We start from the raw sequence: 19,039 nt of genomic DNA on the forward strand, positions 1-19,039 counted from the left end.
TCTTATTTTAGTCATTAGATAATTACCAAATAACTTTAAATAATCTATATTTATCACATAAACAACCAATATTTAAAAGATTTGAAATTATCTATTGTTTTGGCAAGGATAAACATATAATTAAGATAAAAATCGGATTTTAACTTCAAAAAACAAATTAGGCATCAAAACCAAGTCAAAACAGCAGCCAAAACCCAAAAATCCCTCTGTCTGACCCCTGGACTCGCCGAGTCAGACAGACTCGCCGAGTTCATCCACTGACTCGCCGAGTCAGGTCGGGCAGAGGCCAAAAAACTCGTTTTTCATCAAATAAAGCAGTTAAGCATCACATACAACTGAAACCAATCAAGGCTCTGATACCACTGATGGGTTTTATGCATAAGAACATTCCTATGTGCTCATATAAACCCTAATGCTTGGATCTAGGTTTCTCTATTGTACATACTTTGAATCCAAGACTAATAAACTTAGATCTAACATATTATAAACTGAATTAGGTTTTAGAGAATTACCTTTGATTGTTATATAGCAATAACAATCAATTCCTTGCTTGGATTGGCCTTAGAAAGCTTAGTGCCTCAAGTGCTGCACCTCTAATGGAGTCACAAACACCATATACAACTTGGATGAAGAGGAGAAGAGAGAGGCTGCCCAAAAACGACTAGAAACCCTAGAGAATCAGTTGTACACGTTTTTGGAGCCTAAGGGGTCCTTTATATACTTGTGTGGGCTGCTAGGGTTTTAGTCAAAACCCTAATGGACAGCTTAAACTCTAAGCAGCCCATGGAACTTTCTGGATAAGGCCATGGACGAAAATATGATGGGCTTCCATCATAATTTTGTTCACCCCTTATTCCTCTAGCATTCCTTAGCCCAACAACTCAATTATCCAATAATTGCAGTCTAGTCCCCTAAATTTAATTAATCTCTTTTAGCCACAAAATTAATTATCAATTAATTCTTGACTAATATTAATTAAACAATATGATTTCTCCTTTAATATATTATTCTCATAATATATCAATAAATCATATTTAAACCTCTCTCTTCTTAATTCATCCTACATATTGCTATGGTGAAGGCAACCCAAAAGGACCATGCTCATAATCGGGTCAAGTACATACCAAAATAGTTATGGACTTAGACACTAATCCAACAAAAACATGGGTAGATGTAACAGGTGATGTGTGATAAAATGATGAGAGGCCTCGATGTTGATGTTGTTGATTCTGTTATCTAGTGGAGTATGGATGAAGACCATGGACTCTTCTAGACAGTCCAGTGGAACACTAGCAGGCTTGCAACCTGTAGGTGTTTGTTAACGATGTTGTAACAACCCAAATTTTTACAAAGGAAAATTTTTGTTTTTAATTAATCAAACCGATTACACATTCCATAGGTTTTCAAACATTTGTTTCCTATTCACATTCATTACATCATTGTTGTCTTTTCTGAAAACATCAGAGAGTCCCAAAACATCCAAAAGAGAGGTAGATTACACGCCACGTCATCACGCCTTGCCTTTGCCCTTAGGCTCCGAAGTACCTGCAACAATCAACAACCTGTAAGCGAAATGCTTAGTGAGTTTCCCAGAGCATACCACACACAATCCACACATCACATAACCTGATAGCCATAAAAGCTACAGACATAACACATAAGCCATGCATACATAAAATCTGTAATAGTGTCATGGGCTACCCCACATGGTCTTTACATAGGATTGCCATGGGCTCCCCCACATGGTCTTACATCCAATTCCATGGGCTACCCCATATGGTCTTCACCTAGGACTGTCATGGGCTACCCCACATGGTCTTACATCCAATGCCACGGGCTCCCCCCGGGGTCTTCATACAACATGCAATCACATATCATAGCAAACACAAAATATCTATCACAACTACCATAATCACATAATGGGCCGGCCTTGGTGCCTTAGACCCATAGGTATGGTGAGAAGACTCACCTGACGCGAATGCTGAACTAACATTTTTTGACTGAATATACCCCACAAGCTGCTCCAACTCAACTGCCTAAAAAGTGACATATAATAACCAGTCATTACCCTCAAAGTCCGCCCTGGTCCAATTTTGTTAAGATCAAGTCAACAGTCCATGTTGACCCTAACTCGCCGAGTGCAACTAGTGACTCGCCGAGTTTCGGGGAAATATTCTACATGTCGAGTCACCCAGGTGACTCGTCGAGTTCACGAGGTCCGATTGATAATCTAGGGCTACACGTCGAGTTTCCCTGCTTGCAACTCAACACGCCCACGAACATTCCACAGATGAGGAAAATCTTAATCGACTCGTCGAGTTGCTCCTTCAACTAGTCGAGTCCACGACAATCTTCATCCGACTCGCCGAGTTGTTCATCCAACTCGTCGAGTTTATGGTAGAATTCATCGGGCTTGCCGAGTTGTTCATCCAACTCGTCGAGTCCATGCCTATCTTCATATGACTCGCCGGGTCACCCTATGCGACTCGCCGAGTTCCTACAGATCTGAGGCCATACAGACTCATTTGAGCCATGCAAAGCTTCCAAATTATAGATCCAAGCTTCTAAGGTATGCTTCTCATGTAAAGTTGCAAACTTTACGTGCATGCAAGGCTTTTAAGCTCTCAAATAGCAATATAAGCTTAGAATGGAATCATACACTTGAGGGGGAGGCTCATGCTAGGCACAACTGATAACTTTATGTATATAAAGTCCAAAGGGAGTCCAGATCTAAAGTTACAACTTTAGATCTTGGCTCAAACACAAAAGCCCTTTCTTAGATTTCATGCAAAAGAGGGTTTTAGGTGGAAATGAGCCAAGGAATGGCCTAATACCTTCAGGGAGTGCTTCACAGCTGAAGATCTTGAGTTCCCACGAGTTCTTTGCCTCATTTAGCTTGCTTTCCTCAAGGGTTCCCTTCACCAAGTTCTTCCTTTAAGCTTAAAATTCACCAAAGATCACACACACACGAGTCAGGATTTTGGGAGATAAAGAGCTGTAAAAGGGAGTCTGGGGGAGGCTAATCGCCCCTTAAATAGGGCGCATGACCCCTATGACAACCCGAAATTTATTCCGTCACAGTAAACCCTTATTCCGCTAATAAAACTTGTTTTATTAAATTGTTCCGTTAACCTTTTTGGATTAGGTTAATTAAATTGGGACTTTTACTATAACTTCATAAGTGTTCAAAATGCAGTAGAAACACATGAAAAGCCCTCGATACATTTGTTTAAAAGTTTCTAATTCACGACCCCGTCGAGTTACAACCATTATCGGGTACGACCAAAAGCCCCGTTCAACGTCAGTATCGGGTAGATTTCCACCGAGCCATAAACTCAAAACCCTATATAAGGGTGAGTGAACCTCATTTACACCTTTTTCACTCTCTCTCTCTACAAGTTGCTTTCGATCCAAAAACGCCCATTTTGAGCTCCATAATCGTAAGTAATCTATCCTACCCTATTGTTTAGATTGATATATGATGTGTGTAAAACCCACTAGTTTTAAACCTACTTTTAATTATCAAATAACACACAAAAGGCAGTGAACCTATCAATTGTGGTATAGTTCAAGCAAGTAGGGTATCGAACACAGGGAACGGCAAATTAAATACTAAAAACTAATTTATCTAATTTAATTAAAAAGCAGGGGTTTTCTCTAGTTTTACAAGACTAGAAACTTACTAATGATTACTAATTCAAACTAGAAAATAACGACTTTGACTAGATTCAATAACGGAAAAGTACTTCTATTTAGTTCAACTTAATTGATCCTATGGTTGATCTCAAGGTAAAAGTGCAATGGATTAATTCTTTTGCTAGTTACCGATTCAATTGATTAGTTCCGTATTCACTTCATTAATCCTTAGCAAATAAATCAATTTAAACAATGGCCAGTTGTCTATTTTAATTAAATTTACTAGATATAATATTCGGGTTAAGTTAGACTTGCAATAGCTAATTAATTTATCTTTTAATTAACTTCTTGTTTAATGGTCATCTCACAAGCTTGCACATAAATTTACTTGATCTTCTTATTAATCCTAGTTTCATGTTCATTACACTAGACATATGACAAAAAGTGTTCACTAAGCATATGAGATTGATAACTAATAGATGTTCATGCTAATTAATTATCTCCCTATTAACAGAAAATCAATTATCATTCACACACAAGGTTCTTTAGCAAGCTAAAATAACTAAATTAACCAACATAGAATTAATCCTACCAAGAATCAAACCATATTACCAATTTCGTATCCCCAAATAGAAGTTTAAAGGGTTTAGCTCATAACTAAGGTAAATAACAGCAAACAAATAAGTTCAAGTTGCTTAATCATGTTGACAAAACAAAAGAAATAAGTAGAATGGTGAAATTATGCCTTAATTACTTCCGGAATTGGATTCTAGCTTCCTTGGTCGACTTCTAGGGTTCCTCTGGCTTCTTATTCGCAGCTAAACACTTCTGAAACTTCCCAGAACTCCTCCAGAACTCCCTCTGGACTCTCCCATCTCGATCTGTGGAATTATCTTTAAATAAGCGGTTTGACTCGTCGAGTCAAGTGGTGACTCGTCGAGTCCCTCTCACATTCCCCGTATTGCGATAACTATCTGGGATCCCGAGTCGTTATCCTTCTGATTCCTCGACCGGACTCGTCGAGTAGCTACCTGACTCGACGAGTAGAAGCCTTTTTTTGGGTGTTTCCCTTCTTCATTCCACTCTCGAACTCCTAACTGTTTCTCTTGCTTCCTTTAGCTTCCGAGCTTCATTTTTGGACTGAAAACATAATTTAGCACTTTTAAGTACCTTTTGTCCATAATATGCGATAATTTAGATAATATATGAATAAAAAACTATACTAAATATGCACATATCAATATACCTGCAAATTCGTGTTTAAATCACCCAAACCCCTCATAAACATGTGTTTACGACCCAAGAACACTCTTGGCCTGCAAACAGTCATAAATGGGGTTTTGAAGCCCCAAAACCCTTCCAAATCACTCCTAGGGCTTAGATATGACTTGTGGACTTGCATATATGAGCTTAGAACACCAAAACCTTGTCTTTTGAGAAGTAAACGTGAGTTTACGGCCCAAGAACACTCTTGGACCGTAAACCCCTCTTCATGGGCCGTGAACACCATTTAAGGTGTTAAATTTGCCCTTAAACACCTCCTATGGCTTGGGTAAATGTCTAGAATCAACCAGCATTGAAGTAGGGGCATTAAACATCAAAAAAAACTATGGACTTAGGAGTTTACGTCCGTAAACCCCCAAGGATTGGTTCATGGGTCGTAAACTCCCTTAAAGAGGCCAAATGATGCCCCAACTTCCCCCTATGGCTTGGAATAATGCATAAAACCTTGTATTCTTCCATTTAAGACCTTAAATCATGAATTGAAGGACCAAGTGAGAGTTTACGGCCGTAAACTCTATGTTTACAGTCGTGAACTCCCTTAAATGGTTCATTTGGAGCCTTAACCCCTTCCTATGCCCTAGAATTGAACCTAGCCTAATCCTACAAGTGATATAAGACCTTTGAGCATCCAAGAACACAACAACCATGAGTTTACGGCTGTAAACTCATGGGGATATGGTCTTAGGGCCGAAATCTCCATAAAGAGTTTACTCTTGAAGAGTAAACTCCCTAACTAGGCCATACACTCCCTTATTGCAACTTAATAGCCTCCTAGCACTTGATCAAAGTGTTTTCCGCACATTAGGATGCTTATACGTGTTTAATTAGTATTATAATCACTAATTGTATGTAAACATATGTCTTCATATGTTATTAGGTCATTAAGTGTGTTCAAGTCTTTACTTGACACCGAGCACCCAACCGACACCTCCATCCGATCCACTTACATCAGGTGAGTTCATACCCCTGAAATAACCTTTTAACTGATTTTAACTGCTTTTATAGGGGGCAATACAAGTTGAACTATACATTTATTAGATAAATCACATGTGATTGATAACTGTATAGTAAATGGATTTTTACATGTTAAACTGTTTCATCTAACAAAAGGTTTTCCCAATCTCGCTTTCAACTCTTGTTACAGTATGAATTTCTCTTGTAGATTATCATAAGTATTCGAAAGGTTTTCTGAAGGTTTTCCAAAGGCTAGTTCGCCCTATTTCCTTTTCCTCATTGGGATGTGGTCTGGTGGGTATCGGTTATTCGTCCGAAGGTCGTTTAAATGTTAGTTATATATCATGTATACATGTATGGACATAAAAGCTCTCTCTCTCTCTCTCAGCCAATTCATCGCCTTGAGTAGTACAGGCATCCTTCTATTATTCATGTTTCTGGAACCCTAGTAACTATTATAGGAATAGTTAGGAGACTCTCTCTCTCTCTCTCTCTCTCTCTCTCTCTCTCTCTCTCTTTTACTTTAGAATGTGACACACTATTTCCCTCTACGACACTTCATCGCGCCAACGTTGTGTAACCAGAGTCTCTGGGAAGGAGAGCGAACATCATGTGTATAGATCTATACGGGAATGACACTCCCACACCCAGACTACTAGCTACAGTCCGTGCCGGTAAGGCCCATGGGTGACATAATGCCACTACCTCTACGCGTGACCTGGAGAGTCATCAGATACTCTATCGTCGATCAGCATGGTTACATACAAGTTCACATTCACCCTTTGTTTTAGACTTTGGTAGCTGTATCGTTCATTCAATACTGTCTAGAGTCTGTGTTCCCTTTTGTTAGACTGAGCCAGGCGTATCGTTCATTCGATACTCTCCTGGAGTCTATGATTTCTTTTGCTTTAGTCAGCAGTATTACTGCTGAGGTATATGTTATTTTCCCCTATTATTTTTACTTGTGATCTTTTCGCAATTCCTTTAAAGTCAAAACTGTATTTTGGTAATGATAGTATTTTGGGGAAATTACTCCTAAAAACCTAAATCTGTCGAGTCTTGGTAGAAGACTGCTTTTATTTAGAAAATATAGGATTTTCTGGAAGAACGCTAATACACCGTAGATTCTAAACTACTTTCTTTCATAAAGTTATTTTGAATAGAAATGTGTATTTATACAAATGGCACTAAATACTTATGAACTCACCAACATTATAAAAATTTTGATACTCTAACTTGTATTCTCAGGTCATCGATAGACAGGTACATCCCAGGAGCTTGTGTGAAGTCAGCCTAGAACCAAGCGGCATCTATACTATGTTCTGTATTTACTTTTGGTGTTTCTATGTAGTGTAACCTATGTAAAGTTATTACTATTAATGCAATGGTTGTTGTACTTTGTTTACTATACTGCATATGTTGTGATACTTGACATGACGTCATCCACCCCAGAACGTTTCCGCCGTTCTCGGTTTTGGGGCGTGATAGCCCCGAACTTAGGGTTTCAACTGCCAGCATCTACTCATTGAGTGCCTTCCTGGACTCGGTGAGTAGGTAATTAAAATTCACGGACTAACCTGCTACTACTCGACAAGTAGGGAAGCCAACTCGTCGAGTAGGTCCTTCAAAACTTGATCAAAGCAATACAATTATTAGTACCTGAGGACCAGGGTGTTACAGATGTGTTCAACGGTGTACTCCATCCCACACATGGTTGCCTTAAGGATATTTGTTGCTGAGGAATCCCCTTAGTAGTAGTGTCCACCCCGACGATGATCCTTAGGCTAGGTCCCTTATTGTAACATCCAAAAATACGACCCAAAAATTTTTGTTTTATAGTGTTAAAAATCGTGATACTGAAAACCATAATATATAAAACGTATGACATAAATCTCATACATAATAAAATGTATCATATCAAACTGAATTAAACATGTGAAGATGTCTAATCAACTCCAAGGAAAACTGCTGAAGCTGTGGTGTGTGCGATGCTATCAACCCGAGCTCTTCCCTTTTATTGCGGAAGTACCTGAAACCAAAACTGAAACCTGTAAGCACGAAGCTTAGTGAGCTCCCCCAAACTACCACATACCATACAATCACATATAACAACTATTGGGCCATGCCCACTGCATCGGACCAAGGTCCGGAAACTGCATCAGACTGAAGTCCGGGACTAACCAGGGCCTTGCCCTCTGCATCAGACCGAAGTCCGGAAGCTGCATTGGACCGAAGTTCAGAACTACCGAGGCCTTGCCTCCTACATCGGACCGAAGTCTGGAACTAACTGCATCGGACCGAAGTCCGGAACTACTGAACATAGCATAACATAAACATATCAACTAGCATGAACATATATATACTGCATACTGTATAGGGCCGTAACCCGGAACATGTAACACATAAATCTGTCTGAGCCACGAAGGCATCAAACACCCTAACTACTGCATCGGAACGAAGCCCAGGAACTACTGCTAACTAGTCGGGTCGACATTTTGGCCGTAGACCCGTTCCTACTGGAAGGAAACTCACCTCGTGCACAGGCTGCTAAATGAACTGCTCTGGAAACTGTCTGCTGCTGCTCCGGTACCTCCCCGGCTACAATTTTCATAAATACACTCAATCAATTACTGATAACTGTACTGAGGGTAAAATGACTATTTTACCCCTAGCCAAAGTCAACTTCCTGGTCCAGGTCAACTTCCAGTTGACCGGACTCGCCGAGTTAGGGCGCAGACTCGCCGAGTCCTTCCTTTATTGACTAACTTTAACTCACCGAGTCCCCTTTTCCACTCACTGATTCATTCAGAACTCTTGACTCAAGAAAGACGGGGACTCGCGACTCAACTCGTCGAGTCCGAAGAACGACTCGTCGAGTCTGAGGAACCACTCGCTTAGTCTGAGGAACTACTCACCGAGTTCTGCCGTGCAGACTCCATACACTACATTCGAATCCGCTCTATGGTTCCTAACTCGTAGATCTGAAATCTTGGAACCATTTGAACACGTAAAGTTGCTAACTTTACGTGTAACTATGAAGGAATGAAGCCATCCTTCTTTGACACACTTTACTCAGGAAAACTCATCCAACTCGCCGAGTTGCTCATACAACTCATCGAGTTCTAAGGCAAACTTCATCTGACTCGACGAGTGTTGTTCTTCCAACTCGTCGAGTCGACGGCTAACTTCATATAACTCGCCGATTCGCCCTGGGGACTCGCCGAGTTCTTTCAGTCCTTTTTCCATACAGGTCCGATCTGAGCCATGCAGTTGTTTCAAATCATGGATCTGAACTTCTAGGGCATGATTTTCACGTAAAGTTGCTAACTTTACATGCATGCATGGCTTTAAAGGCTTCATATGACCAAAATAAGCTCTTAATGAGGTTCTAGTCTCAACATGGACTTCAATCACAACCACAACCAAAACTTTATACTTCTAGCATGCCATGAGTGTCCAGATCTAAGGTATAACCCGACCATAAGGCCTAATCATAAAGGATTTGGGGTTTTAGGGATTAGAAACCACAAATTAGGGACAACATAGATCTATATGATCAATAACCAAGGTATAGAATTTAATACCAGAAAAGATGACCAATAGAGTGTGTATTCTAGATCTACTTCCTCTTCCTTGAACTCTCCAACTTTCACCTTCTCCTTCTTACTCCAAAGATGTCTTCACAAGTAATAAACATACACAAACTCACTGAGAAGATGGCTAGGGTTTTGTTAGTAGGTGCTCTGGGGTGAAAGGGACGAGTTTGGGCGCATAAGAGGGTTTAAATAGGTGCAAAACCCTAAAATTAGGGTTTTCCTCCAAACAGGCAAACTCGCCGAGTCCAGCGTATGGACTCGCCGAGTATCCGGCTAAATACGCGTGCTTATCCCGTCTCTACTCGACGAGTCGGGCAACGGACTCGTCGAGTTCCTCTCAAACAAAAATGGAAATCAACATATTTAAATACATACCGAGAATGAGGCGCTACACTTATGATAGGTGTTTAGGGACGTAAAGTGAGGATAACGGGAACGGGTAATCAGGTTATTGTTGATTGATGAATTTAATAAACTTATTTATTATGAGTTGAAAACCCTATGTGCTCACCAGGCTCCCAAGCCTGACCCACTCAGTTTCATGTATTACAGGTAGTGGCGCTCGAGCATAGATGTGATGTTTTGGATGAGGGATTACGGATATAGGCCTGTAGTTATGAAATAATGTAGTAAGGCTTATGTTGTATTGTTTATGCTTATTATCTGTATCGAACATTTCATCCCGAGTATTTTTAATGAAATACATTTCTATGGAAATGCTTTTGATAAATCTCTATCATATTTTGTTTTGGGACAAATTCCGCAACACTTTTATTTAAAATGTTACTCTGATTTTCAAACAAAGCATAAACAAAATCGGTCTTTTCTGGACGTGAAAATGGGGATGTCATAGTTGGTATCAAAACATTAGTTTAAGCGAACTAGGACTTTGTAGGATTTATAGACTTAAACTTAGAATGCTAAGCGATGATTGTGAGGTGTGAGCACTAGCTTATTTTAGGAATTATGCCTAAAATGCCTTTATGTGCTAAATGCTTTGAGCCTTATATGCTCTTATTTATTCGATCTATGGTCTGTTGCCAACCGGACCTGGAAACCTTATGTGTTTAGGATTCTAAACGTACGACTACGATATTAGAACTAGCATATAAATGTTTCGGAGAGATAAGGATGATTTAAACGTCTATCCTAAATAAAGATCTAAATTCACCTTATTCAGTGTATAGATCAAGATGGAAAGGATCCGTAGCGGAAACGTGAACGCAAATGGGAACATAAACCAACCCCCAGTGATTGAGCAAATACCGGTTGTGGTAGCCGCTGCTGAGCCAATAACGATGGCCGGAGTGCAAGTGATGATCCAGGCGATGTTGGATCGTCAAATGGAGGAAACTAGACATTTGCTCCAACAAAATCGAGAGGAAGTGACCATACAGATCGAACAACCCGAGTTGAACGAAGGGCAGATTGATGAAGGAAACTACAGTGGGACTGTTGGTCAGGCCGACCCGAAAATAGTTAGGCGAAACCACCAGGACGGAGGAAATGATGGACGTGGATGCAAATACAAGGATTTCATGGCATCCAAACCACCGTGTCTATCTGGAAGCCCGACACAGATGGAAGTCATGAACTGGATCTCCGAGATGGAGACAATGTTTGAAAGTTGTGAGTATAGCAACAGGCAGAAGACCGCTCTCGCGATTCCTCTGTTGAAATTTGGAGTACTAAGCTGGTGGAAGCTACTAGCTGATTCAATGCCCCAAGGTGAAGCAAGCAAGATGTCGTGGGAGGAATTCCTGGTGCAGTTAAAGATGCAATACTGCTCTGAGCAGGATCTTCTGGAGATCAACAACGAGTTCCAGAATCTGAAGAAGGAAAGAATGAGCGTTACTGAATATGCTGTGAGCTTTACAGAGAAAATGAAGCTTGTTCCTCACCTCGTCCTAACTGAACTCTCCAAGGTTACAAGTTTGCCCTCGTATTACCAGCGGACTTCGGTCCAATGGTCAAGCAAACAACCACTCTAAAAGCCGCCATCTGGGCTGCTAAGAACGTGGAGACCCAGATACAAGAAAAGGGTCTGGAGAGAGCAGAGGTGGGAGAGAAAAGGAAATTTGACGGATCCTCGAGGTCCGGTAAGAAAGGTAAATTCTCGAAGACTGGTTAGAGAGGAGGAGGAGCCGAAGGAAAATGGTGCGACAAGTGCAAGAAAGAAGCACCAGGGGAAATGTGACGGAGGAGTCACTTGTTTCAAGTGTGGAAAGTCTGGGCACTATGCCAACGAATGTACGTTCACTAAGAAGGTTTGTTAATGAGTGCAACAAGGAGGGGCACATTTCAAGGGATTGCCCGAAGAAGAAGGAGGCAGGAAGACCCAACATTCCACCGAAGCCGAAGACAAGAGCCTTCCAGATGACGCTCAAGGCTGCAAAGGAGGCAGCAGACGTCACTTCAGGTACCTTTCTTATAAATGGTTTGCCTGCAAATATACTATTTGATTCCGGAGCCAACTACTCCTTTGTGTCGCATAAATTTGGTGGGAAATTAGCATTGCCTGTAGAAAAACTTGGTAATGCCCTGATTGTAGAAGTTGCCAGTGGCAAATTCATAGCTGTTAGTGATCGTATTAGGAACATCGTCATCAACCTAAACGGAAAAGAATTCCACAAAGAGCTATTACCCATAGAGTTAAACGGTTTCGACATTGTTTTGGGTATGGATTGGCTTAGCACTAAGTAGAGTAGTATTTATGCTAGTTGTATTTGTGATGCTTGCATGGAAGACCAGGAGGTGGCTCTTGGCACTTGTCTGTAAGACCGAGGGGGTGGCCCTCGGCTTGGCAAGAAAGACCACGTGGCGGCCCGTGGCATAATTGCAAGATTATGTATTTGCACATAAAACCTTTATTGATTATGATATATGTATGGCTCATGGTTATGTATGACATTATGTGATTTATGTGCTTATATGCTAGACCGTATCTGTTTAAAAGAGACCGAAAGGGTAGGCCAGCACCCAGATATGTTAGGCATTATGTTGATATGTATGGTATGTGGTATTTGGGGAACTCAATAAGCTCCATGCTTACGGTTTTCAGTTTTGGTTTCAGGTACCTCTAGTTTTCAAGTAAAGGAGCTCGAGACGATCGTAGCGCATACACCCGTGTTTTTCCGCAAATGTGTGATTTATGAGAATGAACTTTGATAAATGTTTTATTTGAAGTGCTTTTTTATATGTGAACAAAGTTACACCAATGTTTTAAATATATTAAAAATGAAATTTTTGGTCCTGGATTTAGGGGTGTTACAAGTTGGTATCAGAGTCTTGGTTTGAGGGATTCAAACATACTTTCGGGTGTGTTTGAACTCAAACTAAGGAATTGGTATGAAAATTTTCAAAAGAAAATCATTTCTATAAAAATAATTTCTAAGCAAAGAAATGGGTGTGATGTGTGCAATCGACCGAGCTCAAGTAAGTGGTTCCCAAAACACCAATACACGTTTGTTATGTGATACGACATGATTATGTGATTCGCATGCTGGATTAGAGCTAAGGGTCTAGGATAGATGCCTTTGTATGCTTATATTAGCTTGTAGATTTTCATGTTAGAACTGATCAGCTAGTGGTAGGATGGCTTGTTTAGGTTATGCCTAATTGTATAAGCCTTCGAATTGCATGCTAGTATAGATTCCTGATTAGAGGATAGAATGGTTTGATTGGGGTAAGTTGGTTAGTTTTTCCATTGTCCGAATGCTACTTGCTTTGTGCTTTGTAGGACTCTTAGTAATGTGAATTATATACTAAGTGAATATGCTAGGTCACATGTGGCATAGGCCAGATAATCTCAGAGTGATGGATTTGACCCTATTGCGCAACTTTTGTCTGAGTCCAACTGTTCTAGGGATGAGTCTTTTACTCAAAGGATTATCTTATCTCTGTTGCATGTAGCTATATTCATAAGGTAGCTGGTTGACATTAATGAGAATCCTTCAGCAGTTGAGGACTGGGTAGGGTCGGGAACCTAGGAAAGCCTAGGATATGTTGCAGTGGGTTAGTAGTATGGTTCATTGAGTACTGGCATAATCGTTAAAAGAAGTGACTTAGAGGATTTGGGAGGATTGATGAGGAAAGTATGGATAGGTGTGGAAGGTAGTATTGGGCCAGTACTTCTGAAAGCACATAATCCATACTCGAATCGGTGAGAGTCTTGGAGAATCTAAGAAGCTTATAGGTAGGAGAAATATTGGTTATGCTCTGATCGTGGGGATAACTGCTTTACCATATGGGGATAAGCACACATGAGGGAGGACCAGGGTTTGGTTCTGGCTCCGGTGGTGAGCCAATTAGTGGAAGGATTGCCAAGGATTTGAGTTCGCGTTGGATTAAGGAGATGGAAAGTGTTTTCCACACTAGTACCTACCTTAAAGGAGCCAAGGTTCGGTTTGCCTTGGATCTCCTGTATCGGGCGACAAGGAGTTGTTGGGAATTGGCTGCATAATCTATTGAACTTTATGAACTGGAGACTATGTCTTGGGAGGAGTTGTGACCTGGTTTGGGGTAGAGGATGTTCCAGCTATTGCAGCTCGGCCATTGGCATATAAGCTAGTAAGCGTGACAGGGGTGTCAGAACCTGAAGGATATGACTTCCAAAGTCCGAGGATGCGAGATCGATTTGGAGCACTTTGGGAAGAGAGGGTCGTGCCATGTGCATATAGTAGAGGGTCTCGTAAAGAGACCCAAGACTTATGATCATTGAGTGACAGCCCAGCAAGGCCGGATTCAGTGCAACACATGCGGGAAAGTGCATAAGAGAGTTTTTCGTTCCAGGGGTTTAGGTTGCTACAAGTGTAGCGGGGTTGGTCATGTCAGTAGAGATTGTTCTCAGGGGACAAGCCCACTATATTTTCACTGTGATCAGGTGGGCCACAAAAGGCCGATTGTCCGAGGAAGAGGGAAGGAGCAGTGAAGGCGCCTACTCTGGCTATTTTGCAAATCTATGATGGTCGATATGGTGGGGCAGGAGCCCCAACAGATAGGATTCAGGTCCTACAATGTCAGACAGGAGAAGTCAGAACTCCAGCAGATGATGTTGCGGGTATGTAACCTTGCCTTCTTTCAGTTTTATCGGCACATTGTTGTGGGAATTTTGCTTTGGTTTGGAATATTGTAGCAGGTTGGGTAATTGTATCCATGGTTTATTTCTTTGCTCCTGTTGGGTTAGATCATCAAATATTGTCATATACCAATTACATACCGTGAATTACTGAGTAGTTAGTAATAAGTCATTTCCCTTTTTCTGGACCGGGGTGTTCAGTGTTCTCTCGGTTCATAGTAGAGATCAATCAGGGGTATTATATGGAAGGCATGTGGTTAGTTTCATCAAGCTAGTCCACCCACATCGATGGGATATAGTGGTTTCATCATTTGTTCTGATATGATTGGTGGTTGCCTATAGGAGAAATTCTGGGTTCTAGCATTACTGACACTAGGAGAGGATCGGTAACAGGAAGATATGGGTGTAACACACACGAGTGTTTGGTTATTGGATGTTCAAGAGAATGATATTTTTGCATGGGTTGTGTTCGGTTAGAGTTCAGTGGTGCTGCGAGAATGGAAATGGGAACGAGGATTCACCAGCCAGGGTAAAGACTAAGGCCTCCAGTCACCAGCATGGGATATGGATTGAGGTATCAGACTGGACCAGATTTCAAGGGTACTCTTTAAGATTTCAGAGGATGGGTGATCTTAGGATTTGATTGGTAATTAATCACTAGAATGGTTAAGCACAGGTTGTCGACGTTAGACTATTAGGAAGTAAGAAGGATTGTGAATCCTCCAATTCTCACGTGTCGTGAAGACTTAGTCAAATATAAGTAGGGGAGAATTGACCAGGTATTCAGGAGCATAAATAGGTGTGAAACTAGGATGAGTTTTGCATCCTCGTCAGGTAGGAAGGCGGTCGAGTGACTGTATACGTTGAGAATTGTGTGGGTTGAGAGTTCAGAAAAGGTTCCAACATTTGGTTCATGCTTTCATTGGCATCAGATAACAGGTTTTGGGGACTCAGGTTCAGTTGAGTGTTAGGTCGAGTGCGTGTTCGACCCAGGATGGGTATAATTGGATTGGCAGTAGGACCTAGGGTGGCAGATAGTATAGAAAGTGTTGTGAGACTGCAAGGGTAGTCGTAACATTCACTAGTGGTCAGATAGTATGGAAAGTGTTGTAAGATTGTGGGAGTAGCTGAAGCATTCACAAGCGGTCAGAAAGTATGGAAAGTGTTGTAAGACTGCGGGGGTAGCCGTAGCATTCACTAGTTGTCAGATAGTGTATGAAGTGTTGTGAGACTGTGGGATGACCCGTGGCATTCATGGATTCTTTCTAGTTATTAGACCAGGGTGGACCAGTTCTCAAGATTGTGGGTAGACCACAACATGATTCGAATCTAATAACGGTAGGTCGTTGGAGCACAGGTGTGATGTAAGACTACGTGGTTCTGATAGCATTCACTTTTCGTATTAGATTCGATGAAGACAGGTAGTCGGACTGTTATGACCAGGTAGATCAGAAAGAATAATGGATCCATGAGTGGCAATATGGTTAGGGCAGATTTCGATAGCCGAAGTCCTATTCGAAATTTGCGTGGGGCGACTGCGAGGTTACTCTTGATCGGAAGTGGTAAGTCACTTGCAGTTTGGATTAAATAATCTCAGATTAATTGATTTGACCCTGTTGCGCAGCTCTCATTTGAGTCTAACCGTTGCAGGGATGAGTCTCCTGCTTGAAGGATTATTTGAGCCTTCTGTCAAGTATAAGTGTTTTGCAGGGACGTTTAGGCCTTTGATTTTGTTTCCACTGGGAACCTCCAGTTATTAGAAGTTGAATAGTTAGTTGAGAGATAAGTGGACTGGATTCAACAATAATGAATGAAGTACCCGGGAGTCGGGATGTTACAATCTACCTTAAGGATCATCTATGCTGACAGTACTAGTTTAAGGATTCCTCCATGATACTTGTCAGTAGGTTTTCTTCTATAGTTATTCCTAAGGATCTGACCTAAGAAATAAGCACGAAATCCATCGCTGCCAGGGCTTATCTAATAGGCACTAAGTCTATAGCTGCCAGAGTTTATCTATTAGGTACTAAATCCATAATTGTCAGTGTTTATATCTTAGGCACTAAGTCTATGGGATCATCTTCTTTATTGACAATATTATTTTAGGGAGTCCACCCACAATACAATGAGTTTTTAGAGTACATCTGATGAACCATGGTTCACAAACACCTACAGGCTACGAGCCTACTAGAGTTTCACTAGACTGTCTAGAATAGTCCATGGTTGTCATCTATACTCTGCTAGATGACGTCATCTTTAAAGTCAGGGTCTCTCATCATCTATATCATCTTTCATCTCCCATCATCTATATCATCTTTCATCTCTCATCATCTATATCATCTTTCATCTACTCATCTTTATCCAATATATTTATAGGTATAAAAATATGTATATAGTTTAAAGCGAGTAAACATATATAAATCATTAATCTAGCATATATATTAGAAATACATACAATAAGCACATACAACATGTAATTATCTTAAATACTTCATATTTATGTGTAAGATGAAAGTAACTATGCACTCACTTGTTAAGGTGATGACTTGAAACTCGGACAACACTTCACTTATATCAACTATCTTTTCCTTTGACGTTTCAGGTGGTTTAGCGAAAAGCCAAACTTTGCACGGGTATAACTTCTAAACCGAAAGCTCTATTTCTTGGGGATTTCTGATGCTCTGGAGCTTCGCTACTAACCCTTAGGAAGTACTAAAACAAGGCCTATGGACCTTGGGAGGGTTTGGGAGAGATTGGAATGAAAATGTGTGAGATTAAACTTCTATTTATAGGTTGCTAGGAGCCTAGTACGTTGGGCGTACTCAACTTACGTTGGGCGGGTTGGATACGCTGGGCATACATAAGCATTACGCTGGGTGTGATGTGCCACATGTCGCCATTTGATCGCAAGTCGTGGGGAGGAAGCGGGCGCACCAAATCGCGACACATGTCACTCTTGTTAATCCAAAAATTAATTATATTGTAAAATTCATAACTTTCACATACAAGCCCTGTTTTTGACGTTCTTTATATCTACACGTAACTATCGAAGAGATATACAACTTTCGTTTAGATTCCATTGACTAAATTTGACTTTATTTTTACAGTTATATTTTAACAGACTTAGACAGTTAAAGTCCGTTAAAAATTTATAACTTTGTCATCCGACGTCCGTTTTTTTACTATCTTTATATTGTTGAACTCCTATTAACGATATCTTCATCTCTCGTTTATATTGTTTCGACTAAAAATCAACCGACCTAAAATTCGATTTCTTAGCTGTATACTGCTTCCCTGAATCTTAGAAAAATCATAACTTCCTCTAATGAAGTCAGATTTAGACGTTCTCTATATGCATGCTCTCAGTTTAATGAATACTGTGACTTTCGTTTAGATCACTAAGATTAAAAAGTATTTTATCAAAATCTCATTTTTTACTATACGCAGAGTCTTGCCGGTTAATTTTGAAACTTCGAAGAAGCATACTTTTTTCATACGAAGTTGAATTTCAGTGTTCTTTATATGTATGAAATCATTGTGACATATACTATTACTTTGGTTAAAGTTATTTATCCTAAATAATATTTTATCAAAAAATCTTAATTAACTAGCTCGAATCTGCGGACGTTACATCGTGTCTAATGAACCCAATCCTAATTAGAAGCTCTGTCACGGTCAAAGTCAGTCGCGTACAATTCCATTGCCACGCATGGAAAATACGCCGCCACATTGTGGAAGAGTTCGTCCAAAACAATCGATAAGTCCCTAATTGCCACGTTATGACACCCTTCACACCACATCGTGGTTACTGGTTGTGAACAACTTAATAGATCGAGTCCTTAATCCATTAAATCTTCAGCTCCAACTTTTCAGAAAACTTTTAAGGATTCCAAAGGCTCATAAAAATCCAAACTTTATGGACATGCATGTCCAATGCATGTCTCTATCTCTCATCTAGGTCAAAATGGTAGAAATAAGATCAAAACCCCATGCATGAACTCAAAGCTACATACCAGTTACCTTCACTCATATACACACCTACACGCAAACATGTATGCTTACACACACACATACACACACCTGCTTCCATACGCATGCCCACACTTAGGTACACACACATATGCCAACACCTACACTAACACTCATACCCGCACCTATACATACACATAATGCCACACCTACGCCCACTTCTTTTCCTTTCTTTAACTCTTTAAACCAGTACCCAAATCTTGACTAATCGGTTATAGACCTAGCTCCAAACAAGATATTTGTTAATTGATTCTATTAAATGCAATTATATATTTTCGTTTTGTAAAATTATCTTTTTGTTATGTATATTACATACGAATTCAATAAAAGTCATTGGTTTGGAAGGTTAAGTTTGATAATTTATCATCTTTATTAAAAATTAATCAATCAAACACGATTCCAATTTTTTCTAGATTCAAACTCTTTTTGCAAATTACATTATTTCCAAAAACATTCTACTAAG

The sequence above is a fragment of the Lactuca sativa genome, chromosome 8, assembly GCF_002870075.4.
Source record: "Lactuca sativa cultivar Salinas chromosome 8, Lsat_Salinas_v11, whole genome shotgun sequence".
Lineage (NCBI taxonomy): Eukaryota > Viridiplantae > Streptophyta > Magnoliopsida > Asterales > Asteraceae > Lactuca > Lactuca sativa.